This window comes from Prenolepis imparis, unplaced genomic scaffold, assembly GCF_030444845.1.
Source record: "Prenolepis imparis isolate NDT839.2.m4 unplaced genomic scaffold, iyPreImpa1.0 SCAF_12, whole genome shotgun sequence".
NCBI lineage: Eukaryota > Metazoa > Arthropoda > Insecta > Hymenoptera > Formicidae > Prenolepis > Prenolepis imparis.
In genome coordinates, this window is record NW_028141170.1 from 15,756,028 (window position 1) to 15,775,822 (window position 19,795).

General features: G+C 42.9%; 1 pseudogene; it reads right to left on the reverse strand.

Moving 5' to 3' along the window:
* Positions 1-3,563: 3,563 nt before the first annotated feature.
* On the reverse strand, positions 3,564-5,625 carry LOC145943453 (uncharacterized; annotated as a pseudogene).
* Between the last annotated feature and the right edge of the window lie 14,170 nt (positions 5,626-19,795).

Genomic DNA, 19,795 nt, shown 5'->3' on the forward strand with positions numbered 1-19,795 from the left:
GCCCGGGGCGGCCGAAATCGGGCCCTCCGTAAACTGCCGAAAGAATTTCCCGCCCGGTATCCTACGGGAATGGAAGGAGGACCCCGGTCAAGGAAAAGGAACGCGGAAATGAAGGGCCGCCATAACGACCGCGGGGACCCTCCAGGCCGCCTCACGGCCCTGATTACAGGAGCGCCCCGATCGGCCTAGTTCGGCGATACGGCGCCAGCGTGTCTCCGGCGGGACTTCCACTCGTCACTGTCGGGTGAGACTAGCACGGGAGCAGAGGTCCCATTCGAGAGCGAACGAGCGACAAAAATTTTCGAGGAAACGAGAGTGCGAGATCGAAGGACGAGAGCTGGTGAGACGTCGTCGTCACCCCCGACCCGTAATTGAAGGTAGATAGTTCGAATGAGTCGCGCCGAGAAAATAGGGCCATTAGTCATAAGTAGTTGCCGAAATTACGGCAGAAGCCACGTCATAGACTCTCGCGAAAATTTTTGTGTCGGCCCAAGGCGTGACGACTCGTTCGAAGTATTTCGCGAAAATCTCTCTCTTTTTGCTAGCCCACAGTCCGAGCTCTAAGTTAGGGAACATTGTACAATTCTTATTGTGTGTCGCGATTCCGTGTTTCCCGTTAGCTACCGCCTATGATTTATACGATCGGTGGGCTCGTAAATCCGAATTTTGCGCGTGTATTATGGAAGATTGTCTGAGTGTATAATTAACGAAGGGCGGTGCGCGAAATCGACCTGACCCTTCGTTCTGTGGTAATTAGCGCGAGCGAGAAGTCCCGGATTCGATACGCACGCGGATAGCGAAGCCCGAGCGGATCACGTGCGCGGCGCGTGGAAATTGATATCCCGACGAGCGGCCGTAAGTTTTTGTAGTATCGAATTCCGGGCAGCGCGTGCGACTTACACGTGTTTCGGCTACGGCGATATCGATATACGAGAATTTCGGTGTGACTCGAATAATTGTACTTATATTGAATTTATATCTATTTTGTCTTTTATGTCGACTTTATGTCAAATTTGTCTTTCTATCGAATTGATATTATTCTGGTCTTGTCTATCGCAATTCATGTCCTAAAGGCTTCTTTTTCTTTCTTTTTTTTGTCTAAATATACTCTTTAAAATTTCTAAATCTCTTGTCCCGTTATTCTCATTCTCCCGCTGTCGCAAACGAACCCTTTCCGTCGGCCGAGCTGCCGTGCCTTTGATCGTCGCGATCTCTTGGAGCGGGTAATCGATCGGGCCGTTGCCATATTCGAGACGTACGCGTCGACCGCGTCGCGGATTTCCTGTTGAGTAGCGGTACAGTTTCCCGTTCCTGGCGCCCAATTCAAGTCAGATCGCGATAGAGTCCCGATTAATAAAATCGAACTTCCGATTATCCGAACCCCTCAAGAGATCGTGTCGCCGAAAGCTCCGCGTAAATAACCATAATTACCGTTAAATTATCGGTTATAGTATATAAACATTGTGAAATTATTACATTATATAATTTTACATATGTAACGTTTAAGTTTAAGTTAATTAAATAATTATTCATATATGTTCAGAATCGAGCGTGGAACTCAGGGCGCTTGAAAATAAGGAGACTCGCGTGCTTGCTCATGTTCGCGATCAGCGCAATTCGGGAGACCCATACGTGATCGAATCATCGATCGCCGCGTCGATCGAGAATCATAATTATCCATCCTGCGCAACGCAGGACACGCGCAGTCCTCGCGGCCACGGAATCACGCTCACGACGCAACTCTCCGGAATCAATCGATCAATCAAATCGCTTCTCCCCCCGTGTTCTCGATGGCCTGATGAGCTCGAGAAGAAGACGGCTGTGCCTTTTTTAGATTCGATTCTCTACCGCCTTACAAGCGACAGTTAGAGAAGCCTTGTAATTGCGAAATAAGCGCTACAATCAGTTCACGTTTATCAATCCGAATATTGTGGATGATTCTCGCGACAGTTCAATCCGAAACCAGCGGAAAAGAGTAAGACTGGTCGATCAAAGGATTCCGTAAGTTACTCGAACAGTATAAAGCCACGTGGGCTTCTCTGTGCGATTTCGAGTGCCATTCCAGCCACGTTGATTTTAGGATAACTATTCTGATCAATTCAGCTTATTATAACGAGTGCTGATGTAACAAAATTGTGGGAAGAATAAATTGTGAGTGTCTCGTTTACGTGACTCGTTTCTTGGGATTGCACCTCAGCGTTTGATCGATCCTTCTGAGCTTATTCCTATACTCGTTTCGCGTCTCGGACGAGACGGTGCCGGCAATTATTCGTTAATTACGTAAACAAACAATATATTTATATTTAGAGATATAAATAATATATATATTTTTTATATATATTTCAGGGAATTTATTTTATTATTATATACATCATATACATATATGTAATAAATATATATGCATTATTATATATATATTATATACATATATTATAAACATTTTGAAATTAAATATTTATACATTTGTATGACTATAGAAAATAATTCATCTAAATATTATCCATTATATTATAAAAATATATTTATCCTGATACAATGCTTTGAAGCATCTGTAATGTCTCCCTGATCGTGATCACAATTTCAAGATGGATATTTGAAGCGTATTATTTTGATTATAATTCTTTTTAAAGAAGGCTCAAATATAATTTTGTTATTCTAATTTCGTTATTCTTTAGTTTCGTTCTTTTGTTTTGACTTATTTTGACTTTACCTATTCTTCAAGAATGGGTTATGACTTGTGATACCTCCTGTATATTATACCTTTTGATGATGATTATCCTTTCTAAAGACATATATATAAGCTTTTTGCAGTCAGTTACAATAACTTTACAAAAACAGCGCTAAGTAATTTTTGCACATTACATTTTTTTACTTTTATTTTTTTAACTTCAATTCTTTAGTTTTTATTTTTTTAATTTTAAATTTTTAAATTTTCTAAATTTAATCTTTTGTGCCTTGTATTTTTTTTCTCGTGTTATTAATAAAAATAAGATAATTTATAAATATAATTTAGGAAAAAACAATATTTTTGATGGCGATTAATTTTTGTGAAGAACAATTTTGACTGGTTTTCATTTACTTAGCGCGATATTTTGATTTCACTACTTTTTGACGCTAATATTTTCTTGTATTATTAATAAAAATAAAATACAATTTATAAATATAATTTTTGAGAATATAATATTTTTGATGGTGATTCATTTTTGTAAAGGATTATTTTGGTTATAAATATAATTTTTGATAAGATAATTTTTTTATGGCAACTAATTTTTGTAAAGAAGTATTTTAGCTGACGAAAGATATACTTAGCGCTTTTTTTTACATCTGTGATGTCTTTTTTGGACGGATTCATTAATACTTGTCTTATTTTTCAAAATAGAGGTTTCAAAATGTAAGCATTATTGTTATTCTCAATACTATACTAACCTTTTGTTATCCTTCAGAATCCAAGATATCAAATTTATACAGCATTTTTACATATAATAAAAAACGAAAGTTCAGCCTAAAGTTGTAAAAAATTTTCGCAAATATAAAATTAAAATACATAGTTAAATAAACTTGAACTACATCTCGTAAGTAGCAATATGAAGCGGTAACATAGAAATTATAACATAGGAATCAACTTCATTGAGATATTTTAGTTTTAAACATTTTTTTTCTATTCGTACTACTGGAATTGTTATTATGTCAATTTTAGTAGTATTTGATAATATAAATATGCCAAGCTTTCTCGAATCGCACGGTGTATTAAAAAGCGATTTCGAATTTATGAAACATTGTGCACGGGCACATAACACCCGATTTTCTTTAAATATATCTAAAATGAAAAGTACGGAGTTGTGATCGAGTAAAGCACAATTGTTACTTTTATTAATTGCAATCATAAAACATTTAAACTATAGATAAAAAATGTCCTTATTATCTGATCGGTTTTTATAAACTACAACTGGATATATTGCATCGTGCGATCGCGGCTGGATTGGTATTTTAAATTCTTCAAACATTCGATTTAATAATTCTTGTAATGGTTTTCCGGATTGATGTAGCTTATTTTTAATTTTTTGCATATGATTTTCAAATTTAAAGCAGCTAAAATTATCTAAACAACTGAAAGTTTTGACATCATTGGCAAGATGAATGAGATTATGAACGTTGTATGATAAATATTCATTACCATAAATATTTTTATAATTTGAAACAAACCATACTAATAACGAATTCGCATAAGCATTAAATGATATACATAATTGTGAATCACTTAATATCTTTATAGCAACACTAAGAGAGACAAAATGATCATAATGTATCGGTCGCATTATTAATTTCATAATAACAATTCCAGTATATAGTAAGAATTGACGAAACTCTGTAGCTTTCCATCTTTCCAGATCATGTAAACTTCTTGGTTTTCTGGCAAATTCTGATGGAATAAAGGATCTAATTGCAATTAGATTATACGAAATTGAATTTATATCTTCTGCTGACAATCTAATATATTTATTGCCTTTAAGCCATAGATGCAGCAATCTTTTCATAACACCTAAACAAACTAGATGCATGTAATCCAATGGAATTTGTGAAACCATATCAATTGATAATTTTTCTAATATAGAATTACCTATGTGATGTTCATTATGAGTTCGATTTATAAATGTTTCATGGGTACGTAAAGTACAATCAGTTTTAGGAAAAATGACTATTATTGAAAAACTCGCCTTCTTATATGCATTTGGAACGAGAAAAATATCCGGTATGACCTTTCGTATATGTAATAAAAGATCTAGCCGGAGCGTCACACATTATCGCATTAATTACAACTGTATATGTTTTATTATAAACAGTTATATCACGTTGAGAAAGTAAAATAAATTCATTTACAAAATCAGATAGAAATTCATTAGCATCAATAGGCTTGCACACATACCATGATATACTCCAATTATAAAAGGTTTTGTATAAACATCAATTTCCTCAATAGATGCCATAATAGGCCAAAACTGACTGCCAGAACTCTTGCAAAGTGGCAAACCATCTATATTTAAATTTAATTTAATTTCTTTTGTTTGTAGAAAGTTGATATATATTTTTATAAATTGTTCCAGAGCAGAAGAAAGGCCGTAATGTATATAATGATCATTACCTATAACTTTAAAATTTACGGACGCATTTCGTGGGGTTTGAAGTAAGACTCTGACATCACTAGGTAATTCTATATGACCGTGTTTTTTAAGAATTAAAAGTAATTTGTTAGCAGTGCTATGTGAAATGTTATTTTCAATTATTAATCTTTGTAAATCTATTCGTAAAGATGTTTTATACATATAATCTAAGACATCTTCCAATGTCACAGGAGTGTCATTTTGTGATTCACTATGATGTTCTTTAATTGTTTTCTACATAAGACTGCGATTCTAATAAAATAATGCATCTAATCTGTTTACATGTTTCGGCAATGCAACATTTACTATACTTCATGTACCGATTCATCTATCGCTTCATATACCGGAGAAACTGTTACGTTCTGAACAATTGATTGAAACAAAAAAAATCTTCATAACAATGTAATTCATTATTTATTAATTGATTCGTTCGTCTTTTACACAAATACCGTACATCCTTAGGCATGATGCAGGCAAGTTGTGGTCACTCAGAGATAAAAAATGCTATAAAAATATTATTAAAATAATGTTATTAAAAAATAAAAAAAGATGGTTTTAAATTACTAATATTTAAGGGCAATTATAGGTCACGATATTATGTTCCCTTCGAAATCCTACAACTTTTATTGATACATTTTTTATAAAACTCCGTCATTTCCAGATATTTGTCTGAGACAATTAAAATAGGACTTTCTGTACATATCATTATTAATTATTAATATTTTTTTGTTTATTTACTGTAATATCAATTTTTAACATTTAATAAAAATTTTTCTATTTTGTGACAATGTTATGGTAAATGTGCATTGTGAAATAGGGTTCAGAGCCGAGAGAAAAAGAGAACAAGCGAACATAAGTGAACATTTCCGATAAACAAACAAACAAACAAACATTAATTAATAACTATAATTATAATAACTAATTCTAATCTTTAATAAATTACTATTAATATATACAGTGTTTCAGGAGGAATGGTCAGCATTCTAGGACTTGATTGTACACATTATTTTAAGCAAAAAAGTATATATAAACTCAAAGCTACTCACCGAAGTTCACGCTCGCACGACTCTTCTTCTATATTATTGGAGGCGAAGGCCTCTCTGGACCAAGATGGCCGGCTTCTTTTCCTTTGCGTTGTGAGAAAGGAAGTTCACATGCGGTACTTAAAGATATATATCACACAACGATTTCATACAAAGATTTCTTTCTCGCTCATGCGAAGATATCAAAAAACTTTAGAGCGCACGTATTTTAATCCAGAAATGGATACGCCGCGGTATCGGACGACGTGAGAATCGAAGCACGTGCTCGACTCTTCGCTCTCCGCGTGGTATCGCGTATGGCTGCTAACCAACACGAACAGAATGCTATGCGCATCTCTCTCCGCGCATTACGCGATCGCGGCACCAATGGGTGCAACCGCAGCTACTGCGCGCGCAGTGCGCCGGTGCGCATAGCATTCTGGAAGAAGACAAGGGTCGGAGCTATGCCTATTAAGGCCTGCGCACAATAGAGAAAAATATTAGAAATAAATATTAAATATATTAGGAATAGAAATTATTTTACAATAATAAAATTTAAAAAATGATATACTCTGATATATAAATACATATTCGGACATAAAAGGGTTCTTATACTCTTAAATACTGTTATTTTATTAAGAATCCTTTATTTATATCCGAATTTGTATTTATATATCAGTTTTATTATTTTAAAATAATTCCTATTTCTAATATTTAATATTTATTCCTAATATTTTATAATCTATTGTGCGCAGGTCCTAATAATGCATATATATTTATTTATAATAAATATATAAATTTATATATTATGTTATACAATATCAATATAATATCAATATAACAGTTGTTACATAACACACAACATTGCAGTTATATAAATGTTTATTTATTATAACATATAAATAACGGAGCAACATAATAGTTTTATAACTCAGTTATATTGTAATAATAAAGTAAAATTATATAATTGTAATGTTACTATAGTGTAACATATGTTATATTATATGTTACTTCTATGTTATATAGCATTAATATTCAGTGTTTGTGTGGTGGGTATGAACTGAAGGTGAAGAAAAAATTTCTGTAAAATTTGTGCTCATTTTTTATTTTTTCGTGATTTTAACACTTTTTGACAAGGTGTGTAGCTGAAGGGTTGCTACTTTCAAATTCACCAATTTTTTTGTATTTAGAGTGTACCTTTCTCTTTAAAATGAGACTTTAATGAAGTCGATGTGTTGATTTTTATAAAAAGTATGATTTTTTAAAGTAGGTGGTACGTATCGATGGTCGGTGGCACCCTTTAATAGTGAACTACAGAGCTCGAGCTTCGAGGGTATCTTTTATCAGCCATTTGGGATGGATTGGACAACTGACAATGAGAACGAAAAAATTCGTTCCAAAATAAGCGCCAGTCTAATATATATAATATATATAATAAAAGATATATTTAATGTTTAATATATTGCATAATCATTCCTGAAATAAAATATTTAATCTTTCGTATTAAGATTGCATAAAAGTCTTTCTCGAATTTGCATTCCATTCGATACCGTGAAATTTATACAAATTATTCAATGCTTCAGATAAGACTTATATGGTGCTATATATGTTATATATATATACATATACAGGGTGATTCAAAACAACCGTTTGTCCTTAAAATGTCGTATTCCTGACTGGATTCTAAGACGATTTTTCCTTTGCCAAAATTTGATCCGAAGCTTAGTTTTCAAATTATTAAAAGAAATATTAAGCGAATTACGGCACGAGTACGGGCGGTAGGCAGGAGCGGCGCAACTCATTATCCGACGCGGGCGACTGTGTGAGGCACTCGCTGCGATCAGCTGTTCGCTACACGCGATGTGTTTGTGTGTGTGTCTGTGTTTTGCGTGTGTGCGTACACACACACACACACACACACACACACTCTCTCTCTCTCTCTCTCTCTCTCTCTCTCTCTCTCTCTCTCACTTACTCACTTTTATTCTTACCTTGTAGAGGTGTTTGATGACTTTTACTTCTAATGAATAATTGTTGCACGACTGTTAACAATAAGACATTCCCATCTGACACACCGAATAATAAACAAATTTTTCTTCTTTCAGAAATTGTATCCACATTTAGAACGAATACACTCACGCACTTGATCGAAAATAAAGAATTTATTTATCGATTGTAACAGTTAATCACAATCTCGGTTACTACTGATTGATTATTAAAATCACTCACAGAAACGCGTTAAATGCAAAGCGCACGTTACTCGATGCGGATGACAATAGTCTGCGACGATGACAACAGACTGCGGCGACGCGATGACGCGACGCGACGCGACGATAACAATCACGGCGTTGCCGAACGTGAACGTGTACATGTACATACATACATTACATGTGATAATAATATGTATAATTTATAAGTTATTAAAAAAAAACATTATAACGTATTATAATACGTTATACTTTTTTTTTTAATAACTTAACATTATCTACTGTTTTGCTATTTTTCGCAAGCGAGACATGAGAAAAATTAATTTTATGTTTTTGCGAACAAGATGTTCCACGTATGAATGTGTTGGTCGCTATGAAAAGAGCGAGTTGTTTTTTGGTCGCTCTGAAAAGAGCGGATTGACTTTGGTCGCTCTAAAAAGAGCGGATTTTTAGTTTCAAAAAAATTTATAATAAGTGCTCAAAATGACCACCATCGATTCTAACGCAAGCTCTCAGGCGTTTTAATAGATTTCTTTGGACGTTCTCCATTACTAATAGGAGACTTCTTTTAAAAAATCCGATATTTGGAATGTCGAAGAAGAAGTAATGGAGAACGTCCAAAGAAATCTATTAAAACGCATGAGAGCTTGCGTTAGAATCGATGGTGGTCATTTTGAGCACTTACTATAAATTTTTTTGAAACTAAAATTCCGCTCTTTTCAGAGCGGTCAAAAAATAACTCGCTCTTTTCAGAGCAACCAACACATTCATACGTGGAACATCTTGTTCGCAAAAACCTAAAATTAATTTTTCTTATGTTTCGCTTGCGAAAAAAAGGCAAAACAGTAAATAATGTTGTTATTAAAAAAAAAAAAGAAAAGCATAACGTATTATAATACGTTATAATATGTTTTTTTTTAATAACTTAAAAATTATACATATTATTATCACATGTAATGTATGTATGTACATGTACACGTTCACGTTCGGCAACGCCGTGATTGTTATCGTCGCGTCGCGTCGCGTCATCGCGTCGCCGCAGTCTGTTGTCATCGTCGCAGACTATTGTCATCCGCATCGAGTAACGTGCGCTTTGCATTTAACGCGTTTTTGTGAGTGATTTTAATAATCAATCAGTAGTAACCGAATTGTGATTAACTGTTACAATCGATAAATAAATTCTTTATTTTCGATCAAGTGCGTGAGTGTATTCGTTCTAAATGTGGATACAATTTCTGAAAGAAGAAAAATTTGTTTATTATTCGGTGTGTCAGATGGGAATGTCTCATTGTTAACAGTCGTGCAACAATTATTCATTAGAAGTAAAAGTCATCAAACACCTCTACAAGGTATAAAAGTGAGTAAGTGAGAGAGAGAGAGAGAGAGAGTGTGTGTGTGTGTGTGTGTGTGTACGCACACACGCAAAACACAGCTGATCGCAGCGAGCGCCTCACACAGTCGCCCGCGTCGGATAATGAGTTGCGCCGCTCCTGCCTACCGCCCGTACTCGTGCCGTAATTCGCTAAATATTTCTTTTAATAATTTGAAAACTAAGCTTCGGATCAAATTTTGGCAAAGGAAAAATTGTCTTAGAATTCAGTCAGGAATACGACATTTTAAGGACAAACGGTTGTTTTGAATCACCCTGTATATACGAGGGTAAATCAAAAAGTAAAGGGACAAATAAAGAAAAACACATTTATTTTAACTTATGTGGAAAATTTACATATCATTTTTCGAAATAATCCCCACCAACATCGATACATTTGATCCACTACTTAATAAGCTTCTGTATTTCATCCTGAAGAAAGATTTGGGTTGGATGCGTAGCCAGTTATGCACCACTGCAATGACCTCATCCGAGGAAAAAATTTTAATGCGGTACGACGAGCGTTGCAGAAGGAAAGGAAAAAACAAAAAATTGCTGCGCGCCGTTTTACAAGATATGCTGCACCGGGGGCAGGTTTTACAAGATATACTACACCGGGGGCAGGTTACGCTCACAGTTACGTTCCTGCACCGCCTGTACAATACGTGCTCGCTCCAACAGCTCAAGAATACGTCCACGCACCGCCCGTACAAAATTATGTTCTTGCACCGCCTGTGCAAAATTGCGTTCCTGGTGCAGGAACAGGCGGTGCGCCTGTACAAAATTATATTTCTGCGCCGCCTGTACAAAGTTACATATCTGCACCGCCCGTACAAGGATACATGCCCACGCCGCCCGCGGCACCAGGGTACGTGCCCACACCGCCTGCAGGATACATTCCAACAGGAGGATACATGTTCCAAACGTATGTATTTATTCAGGGAATTCTTAGATTCTATATAGGATCAGAATTTTTATTCAAATTATTTGATAATCGAAATTTTTGTTTTAGATATCGATAAAAGTCAACAACGGCTGACCGCTGCGTTGCGATGCGATAAATATGTTTAGTTGCTAATGTAATTTTAAATATATAAAAAAAATATAATTTAATATATATTTATATATATAAAATATATATAAATATATATTTAATTATGTTTTTTTATTTATTTAAAATGATTTATAGTTCATACGCGTTTCCATTTATTATAAAAATTGTAACGCGGTCACCTTTCCCGAGCGCACGGATCGGCTCGTCGGTGTCAGGGTTCGAGAGAAGGGGAGACTCAAACTTATTAACCCGCTTTTGCGTAACAACTAACTTTTATTGATTTAGAAAAATACATGCAAAGCCTAGGTGTGTAATGTGTTATTCACAGCGTGTGTATGCGTGTCTGTGTGGATGTGCGTGTGTGTGAGAGAACGGTCGCGACACGCGTATTTACAATGGTGGCTCGTGGAGCCCGGCGCAGACGAGGCGGGGAATGCGTCCACCTCGGTCGCGGGCCGGATCGTCCGGAGGGCTGAGGAACCCCTCTGCCCTAATGGTATCGTCAGGAAGCCGATGACTCGGCGGGACCAAGGAACACCTTGGTCCTACAGGAGGTCAGGAAGCCGATGACTCGGCGGGACCAAGAGACACCTTGGTCCTACAGGAGGTCAGGAAGCCGATGACTCGGCGGGACCAAGAAACACCTTGGTCCTACAGGAGGTCAGGAAGCCGATGACTCGACGGGACCAAGAAACACCTTGGTCCGACAGGTGGTCAGGAAGCCGATGACTCGGCGGAGTTGAGTCACCTCAACTCGGTCTTATGCTGGAGCGTGCGGTAGGCAGGACTGCAGGATAGGATCTAGTGTCTATCTGCTGGTCGGTCGCCCTTATATACCCGGCCGGCTGCCCCACTCTCGTGGTCGGGTGCGTGGGGAAACGGCCGTGCGTGCGAGCGAGACGGCATGCGTGCGAGCGAGACGGCATGCGTACGAGCGAGATAGCATGTGTGCGAGCGAGACGGCATGCGTGCGAGCGAGATAGCATGTGTGCTAGCGAGACGGCATGCTGAGAGCGATAGAGAGAGGTAGAAAAAGCAAAGAAGCGGTCTATTATTAATCTATATATTCTAGCCGGTTAGTAACTTCGTTACATCACCCCCTTTGTTTATCCGGGAACCTGGGACGGCGGATCCGTGGTGGTGGGTCGGAGGCGGCTGGACCGGAGGCTTCCGTCTGCGTTGAACCGCAACAGCCACTTTCCGTTGGTGCTCCAGGCTCGGTGGCGGCGGGTGGTGTGCACGGCGTGGTGGGGCACCAAGAGGATTGTGCCGGGGGCGACCTCGACTGGGATCTGCGGCGGAGGACGCACCCCGACGGCGCGGAGTGGTGGTGCTGGGCCGGTGGGCGTCCGGACTGATAACACCCGTATCTTTCGGGGGTTAGGCATCGTCCGGGCGGCTGCGCATTGCGAGATGGCCTTGTCCGCTGTGGCACCCTCTCGGCTCGTTGGCTTGGGCGGCGCGGTTCTGGCGGGTGCCCCCAGCGAGGGTCTCGCCGGTAATTTCGCCGTAGGAGGTGCCGGGGCCTGCGTTGGTGGTCTCACCGGTATCTTGGCTGATGCTGGTGGTCTCGTCGGCGGTTTCGCCGGGTTCGGACGATGTCGACCAGTCGGCGGCGGCGGCGGGTCCGTTAGAAAACGGATCTTCCGTCGGTTGGTCGCGTCCGATCGCAGGATCGTGATGCCGACCCGGGGCACCGATTTCTTGACCGGCTCGGATGGTCGGGGCCGGTCGGTGACCGGTGCCGGAGAAGTCGCGGTCGCCCGGGCGTCCTTGATCGTGGCGGGTGGCTGCGCCTTGTCAGTGGTCGCGGGCGGGGGTGGATCGAGTCCCGGGTCGCTCTCGTCGGACCACGGAAAGTCTCCGAAGAGATCGTGGAGCTCTTTTCTCGCGTTGGGCGATGCCATCGTTTCGCTAGCTGGACTGATAGCGTACTGTTGTTACCCCCAACGGCGTGCTCGAATTTATAGGGGGCGCTGGAATGTCTGGAATGCGGCGTAACATGTTTACGTGCCCGTGTGCGGCTTGAGGTCCTGCACGTGCACGTGTCGATGCCAGCGCCCTCGGGCGTCACGCAAGTCGACTATAACCGGCGATACAATTTTGCGGACTTCCAGGGGTCCGACGTATTTCGGCGCGAGTTTCGCATTGTAAGCCTTCGCTTTATCGGATAGGGTGTGGTTCTTCTTCCACACTTTCTCGCCAATATGTGGCCTCCAGTTTCGCCGGCGTAGGTTATAGTGGCGTTCTTGCCGCTGGAAGGCGCGCGCCAGGTGGATTCGTACCAGTTCATAAGCCTCTCGCAATTGGCGATTCACCGCGTCCGGTGGTCGCGATTCGGCGGAGGTTCGTCGGTCCTCCGGGTGTGGTCGGGTGAGCTCTCTCCCGTGATTAAGGTAAGCGGGTGTGTGTCCCGTGGCATCGTGCCAGGCGGTGTTGTATGCAAATTGGAGCGCGGTAAGGCGCTCATCCCATGACTTCTGATGCTTTCCGACATATTGGGCGATCATTGTCTTCAGGGTCCGGTTGGTTCGCTCGACCGGGTTGCATTGCGGTGCGTAGGGCGGTGAGTTACGGTGCTGGATGCCAAACGTGGTCAGTAGTTTGTGCAGGTCCTGTGATTTGAGTTGCGTTCCGTTGTCCGAGATCAGCCATAGAGGGCAGCCGTGCCGGTAAATTATCCGGTCGGATAAAACCCTGACGACATTGGCGGCTGTCGCCTTTCGCAATGGGGCGGCTTCGAGCCACTTCGTGAAGCGATCCTGCATAGTCAGGACCCAAGTGTGGCCGCTGTTCGAGCGAGGCAATGGACCGATTAAGTCGACCGACACTTGTTGCCAGGGGGCAGCGACGGGTGCCGTATGCAGGTTCCCGGCGGGCTTTTGTTGCGACGCCTTATAGGCTAGACAGGTGTCGCAGGATCGAACGTAGCGGGCGATGTCGCGGAACATTCCCGGCCAGTAGTACAACTGCGCGATCCGGGCCATTGTCTTGGCCGTGCCGAGGTGGCCGGCCGCGGGGTCATCGTGCATTCGCTCGAGGAGGGCGGTGTGTTGCGGCGTGGGGACGCATCGCTTCCATTGGTCCGCGGCTGGAATTTCTCGGAAGTCGAGGTCGTGGAGGATATGTTGGTGCAGGGTTCCGTTACGCATTTGGTAATCCGGTAGCTCGTCGGGGCGAGTTCTCAGCGTAGTGATGATGCGATAGTACCAGGGGCACTTCGTGGTCTTCCGTGCGGCGCAGGCCTCCGGTTGGCGAGAGAGAGCGTCGGCTACTTTGTTCAGCGCGCCCCGCCGATATTGAATCTCGAAGTCGAATTGCTGTAGTTCGAACAGCCATCTCCCTAGTCGGCCGGTTGGAGATTCCAGGGTTTGTAACCACCGCAGAGATTGGTGGTCGGTGACTACAGTGAACCGATATCCTTCCAGATAATCTCGCATACGGCGTATCCCCCATACCACGGCTAGGCATTCCAGCTCGGTGGCGCTATAGTTTTTCTCGGCGGGGTTCAGCGTCCGGCTGGCGTAGGCAATAACCCTCTCCCCTTCTTCTTGCTGCTGCGTGAGTACGGCTCCCAGGCCCTGCGTGCTGGCGTCCGTTTGTAGCGTGAAGGGCAGGGTGAAGTTTGGGCAGGCTAGTACTGGGGCCGTAGTTAGCGCCTCCTTTAGTCGTCCGAAAGCGTTTTCCTCCGCTGTCGTCCAAGTCCACCGGGCGTTTTTACCGGTGAGGCGGGTCAGGGGTGCGGCGAGGGCGGAGAAGTTTGCCACGAATCTCCGATACCAAGATGCCATGCCGAGGAATTGCCGCACTTGTTTCAGGTTGGTCGGGGTCGGCCAGTTTGTAACGGCACTGACTTTCGATGGATCGGTCCGGATCCCCTGCCGGTCGATAATGTGCCCCAGGTATCGTAGGCTGTCCAGACAAAAATGGCATTTGTCCACATTAAGTCTGAGCCGCGCCTCACGCAGGCGTCGGAATACTTCGGCGAGATGTCGTAGGTGGTCTTCGAACGACGGGCTGGCGATCACGATGTCATCCAGGTAGACCAATACGTTTGGTTCGAGTTCGGGTCCCAGTACGGAGTCTAACAGTCGTTGGAATGTGGCCGGGGCTGAGTGTAGTCCGAACGGCATGGTTTTGAATTGCATCAGCCCTCTTCCCGGGACGGTGAACGCTGTAACGGGGCGGCTCTCCGGAGCCAGAGGCACTTGCCAGTATCCGTTCTTTAAATCTAATGTCGACAGGTACCGGGCGCCTCTGAGCTTGTCCAGTGGCCGTTATGTGTGGCAGCGGATACGCGTCTTTTTCACTGACGGCATTCACTTTCCGGAAGTCGATACAGAAGCGATGGGTCCCGTCTTTTTTTCGTACGACTACCACGGGGGAACTCCACGCGCTCTGCGAGGACTCAATGACGCCTTCTCGTTCCATTTTAGCGACTTCCGTATTGATGACGTCTTGCATTGCCGGGTTTCTTGGGCGGTAACGCTGCTTGATCGGTACGTCGACTTTTAGTTGTATTCGGTGCGATACTCTATCGGTCGGCTCTTGGACGATTTCGAAGGCGGCGAGCTCCTCTTCCAAAAATTGTCGTAACCTTTGATCCTCGTCGGGTGTTTGCAGGGTGATGCCTTCTGAGATCTTCTCCGCAGTGGGGTTGTTCCGTGGGTAGGCGGCCGGCGGTGGGGTTAGAGTAATGGGCAGTTGGGCCCATAAATCGACTCCAATTAGGATAGGTACGTCGAGATTGGGCATGACCGGGAAGCAGTGTTGTACGGTTCGTCTGGCCACAGTGAGCGGCAGCATGACTGTGTGCGTGATGAGCACTGGTGTTCCATTGGCCAGGCTTATCTGCCGGTCCATTGGGCGTCTGGGGTGACCCCGTTTTTCGGCTAGATTGGCCACGGTTGGGTTGACGAAAGAGATCTCGGAGCCCGAGTCCAGGAGAGCCCACAGGTGGCGACCCGTTGCCCGCACTTTGAGATACGGCCTTGGTGCGAACTTTATTCGGTAGCTGCGGGACGGGTAGCGGCCGTAATTTCCCCGGCCCGCGGCGAGTTTCCCGCCGGTGGGTGGCAATCGCGTGTGAACACCCCGTCCTTTCCACACCTGGAGCAGAACTTCTTGGGTGGTCTCTTGCAGTCCAGGCGCGTGTGTCCTCGTTGTTTGCACCGCCAGCAGCAGGTTTCTCGGTCGTAAATGGCGGCGGCGACTGCGAGTTCTGGTGTGTGTTTATCCCCGCCTTGCCGGTTTTTACGCCGCTGAACAATTCGTTCATATTCAGTGGCTTTGGTAGTAAGTTCGGCTATGCTGGTGGCCTCGGTGGGGCGAACGTAGATCTGGTAATCCGGATCCATGTTTTCATACAACTGTTCGGTCTGTTCCAGCGGGGTGTAATCCCCGGCCCGCATTAGGGTCAACAATGCCGTGGCGTATTTACTAAATGGCTCGCCTGGCTGTTGTCGACGGTTCTGCACCTCCCGCTTCATTTGGCTCCGGTGTCCCGGGGGAAGGTACTGTAGGTAGAATCCCTTGCAAAAGTCCGCCCACGTGGTCCAGCTGTCTCGGTTATTCCGATACCACAGCAATGGGTCTCCTCGGAGCAACTCGGGAAGCCCGAGCAGGAGAAAATTGTCGGCGTACCCGTAGGCTCGTTTTAGTTCGTCAAGGCGTTCCATAAACGCGAATGGATCTTTCCCGTCAAAATGCAGCCCCCACTTTCTTATTTGGTTTAGGATAGCTGCGGGTTCGGGTCGTCCTGGCTCGCGGTCTGGTCGTTCTGGTTCTGGGTTGGTTGCTGGTCCAGCAGTCGTCTCGTCCTCTTGTTTCGGCATCTCGTCGTCTATGAATCGGTCGGGGTGGTCGATCACAAATTGGCGTAGGCGTTTGCGTAGCGCGTCGACACTCCCGGTGCTATCAAGCCCGTGGAGATCCAGAAGCGTCGCGAGCTGGTCTTTGTTTAAGCGATAGATCCAGGATAACATTCAGGGAGGGTTCGAAAGTTTGAGTCTCTACTGGGCAGGTCCCTGTTCGGGCGCCATGTAACGCGGTCACCTTTCCCGAGCGCACGGATCGGCTCGTCGGTGTCAGGGTTCGAGAGAAGGGGAGACTCAAACTTATTAACCCGCTTTTGCGTAAGAACTAACTTTTATTGATTTAGAAAAATACATGCAAAGCCTAGGTGTGTAATGTGTTATTCACAGCGTGTGTATGCGTGTCTGTGTGGATGTGCGTGTGTGTGAGAGAACGGTCGCGACACGCGTATTTACAATGGTGGCTCGTGGAGCCCGGCGCAGACGAGGCGGGGAACGCGTCCACCTCGGTCGCGGGCCGGATCGTCCGGAGGGCTGAGGAACCCCTCTGCCCTAACGGTATCGTCAGGAAGCCGATGACTCGGCGGGACCAAGGAACACCTTGGTCCTACAGGAGGTCAGGAAGCCGATGACTCGGCGGGACCAAGAGACACCTTGGTCCTACAGGAGGTCAGGAAGCCGATGACTCGGCGGGACCAAGAAACACCTTGGTCCTACAGGAGATCAGGAAGCCGATGACTCGACGGGACCAAGAAACACCTTGGTCCGACAGGTGGTCAGGAAGCCGATGACTCGGCGGAGTTGAGTCACCTCAACTCGGTCTTATGCTGGAGCGTGCGGTAGGCAGGACTGCAGGATAGGATCTAGTGTCTATCTGCTGGTCGGTCGCCCTTATATACCCGGCCGGCTGCCCCACTCTCGTGGTCGGGTGCGTGGGGAAACGGCCGTGCGTGCGAGCGAGACGGCATGCGTGCGAGCGAGACGGCATGCGTACGAGCGAGATAGCATGCTGAGAGCGATAGAGAGAGGTAGAAAAAGCAAAGAAGCGGTCTATTATTAATCTATATATTTTAGCCGGTTAGTAACTTCGTTAAAAAATATTTAATTTTTTTCTTAAATTTTCTTATATTTTTCTTATATTTTTTTACATTTTTTTTTTAGTTTGTTTTTTAATTTACTATTTGAGATTCTAACAGAATACAAAGACTGAAAAACAATATTTTCTTGAACACGGAAAAAAATGTTAGCTACTATAGCTAAGTTTTAGATGTCCCTATATTACAACAAATTTAATTACCATGTTAACTATAGTAACTAATATTTTTAACTATAATTTAACAGAAAATTTCTCATTAAATTATAGCTTTATAAAATTTAGCTATGATAGCTAATATTTTTTTCCATGTTCAAGAAAATGTAGTCATCTTTCAATCTTTCTATTCTGTGAGAATCTCAAATATGAACTACATATTTTAGAAAAGAAAACTTGAAAAGATATAAATTTATCTTTACTCAATTTAGACATAATTTAAACATAAGACTTTTAGACATTTTGTTGACAAATTTAGATTAAATATCGTTTCTTCTTTGCGAATGTAATATTTTTTTGAATAAATTCATGACTGCTCTTTAAAAAAAAGTGTCTAATTTTTATCAAAATTATAATCGCATTTATCTTTTGTCTCTGAAAGATCTTTTTCGCTCGCACGAGAGTGATATATTCGCGAAGATATTCATATCTTTTTATTTTTATCATAAATTTTAATATTTATGTTCAACGTGGAAATTACCACCAAAATTTGTATACAAAAAATTACAATATAAAATGAAATTGATCAATATCGATATTTTTATGTTGATGTTGGATTTTTTTACAATTGTTCTTTAACGTCAAAATAAAATATAGATATTGATTATGTTACGTCCGGCGGACTCCACGATTCTTTTCTTTCCCACGACCAAGGCGAAGTTTGTTGTTAGGTAAATAAAAAAAGGAAGAAAAGAGAATAATAATTTAAGCGGTACGTATATAATAAAACGAAAACGTGCTCAGCGAAACGGACAACTGCAGATATCGTGAGCGACCGATAAATATTACAAAATCGGTAAATAAAAAACGACTGGGCGAAAAGATGCCAAAAGCGGATTCTTGCCGACACCCTCGCGAATAATAAGTTAAAATCACATATCGGCAAAACACAAAGACGGCGAGAGCGGGCCGAAAGCGAGCCCACCTTTGAGGGGAAAACTAGAACAACGAATTGATAAAATTAAACGTGCCGAGCGAAGCGGCACCGCAGCGGAAACTCTCGCGAGAAACCGACAAACATTGTAAATCGGGAAAACACAACGACGGCGAGAACGCGCCGAAAGCAAATCCTTCCCTAGTAAGATTAGGGGAAAACAAATAATGAAAACGAAAGTGTGCAAAATAAGATAGCACACCTGCGGGTATGCTCGCGAGAAAGCGGCGAAAAATATAAAGATTAAAAAGATGCCACACGCATCGCCTCTCAGCAAACAAGCTCTAAGCAGCACGTGAGGGCAATAAAGCGAGAACCCGCCGATAAAAGCGGCACTAACAATCGCCAAATATCACGATATAGGAAAAACTAACAACAAATTCCGCCGCCGATATCGAAATCTCGAGACATCCCCGTTTTTGCGAAAGCGAGCTCCGATTCGCAGACGCCTGCACTAAACTTTTGATTCGTCGATCCTTGCAACGCTCCCCATAGAAAGGGAAAGTAAAAATATTAAAAACGCGATATCTGCATAAGATAAGATCGAGAGGGTAATAAACATATTAACTACACTTGATAGCAACAAATTCTCCATTGGTCGAAACATAAGGGCCTTTTTTTTTTTTTTTTTTTTTTTGGCGCTGTGGGTACCCTCCTCCCCCGGGTAGAGGATGAGGGTTATGTGGGACTCCTTGTTCCCCTTGACCGTTTCACGAATGGATCGATCAGGGGGCCCAAGACCTACCTCACTAAAACCACAGCGGGTGCCTACGCTGGCGCTTACAGTGATGGCGGGGAACTAGCATTTGCATCACTTCCCGCCATCACCTGGCCCTACCTATCCCGGGAGAGCATCCTCTCCGAGAGGAAGATACTCTCCCCCGCGAAAGCATCGTGCGGTCCAGCCCGGTTGCGGCGCAGGGGGGCA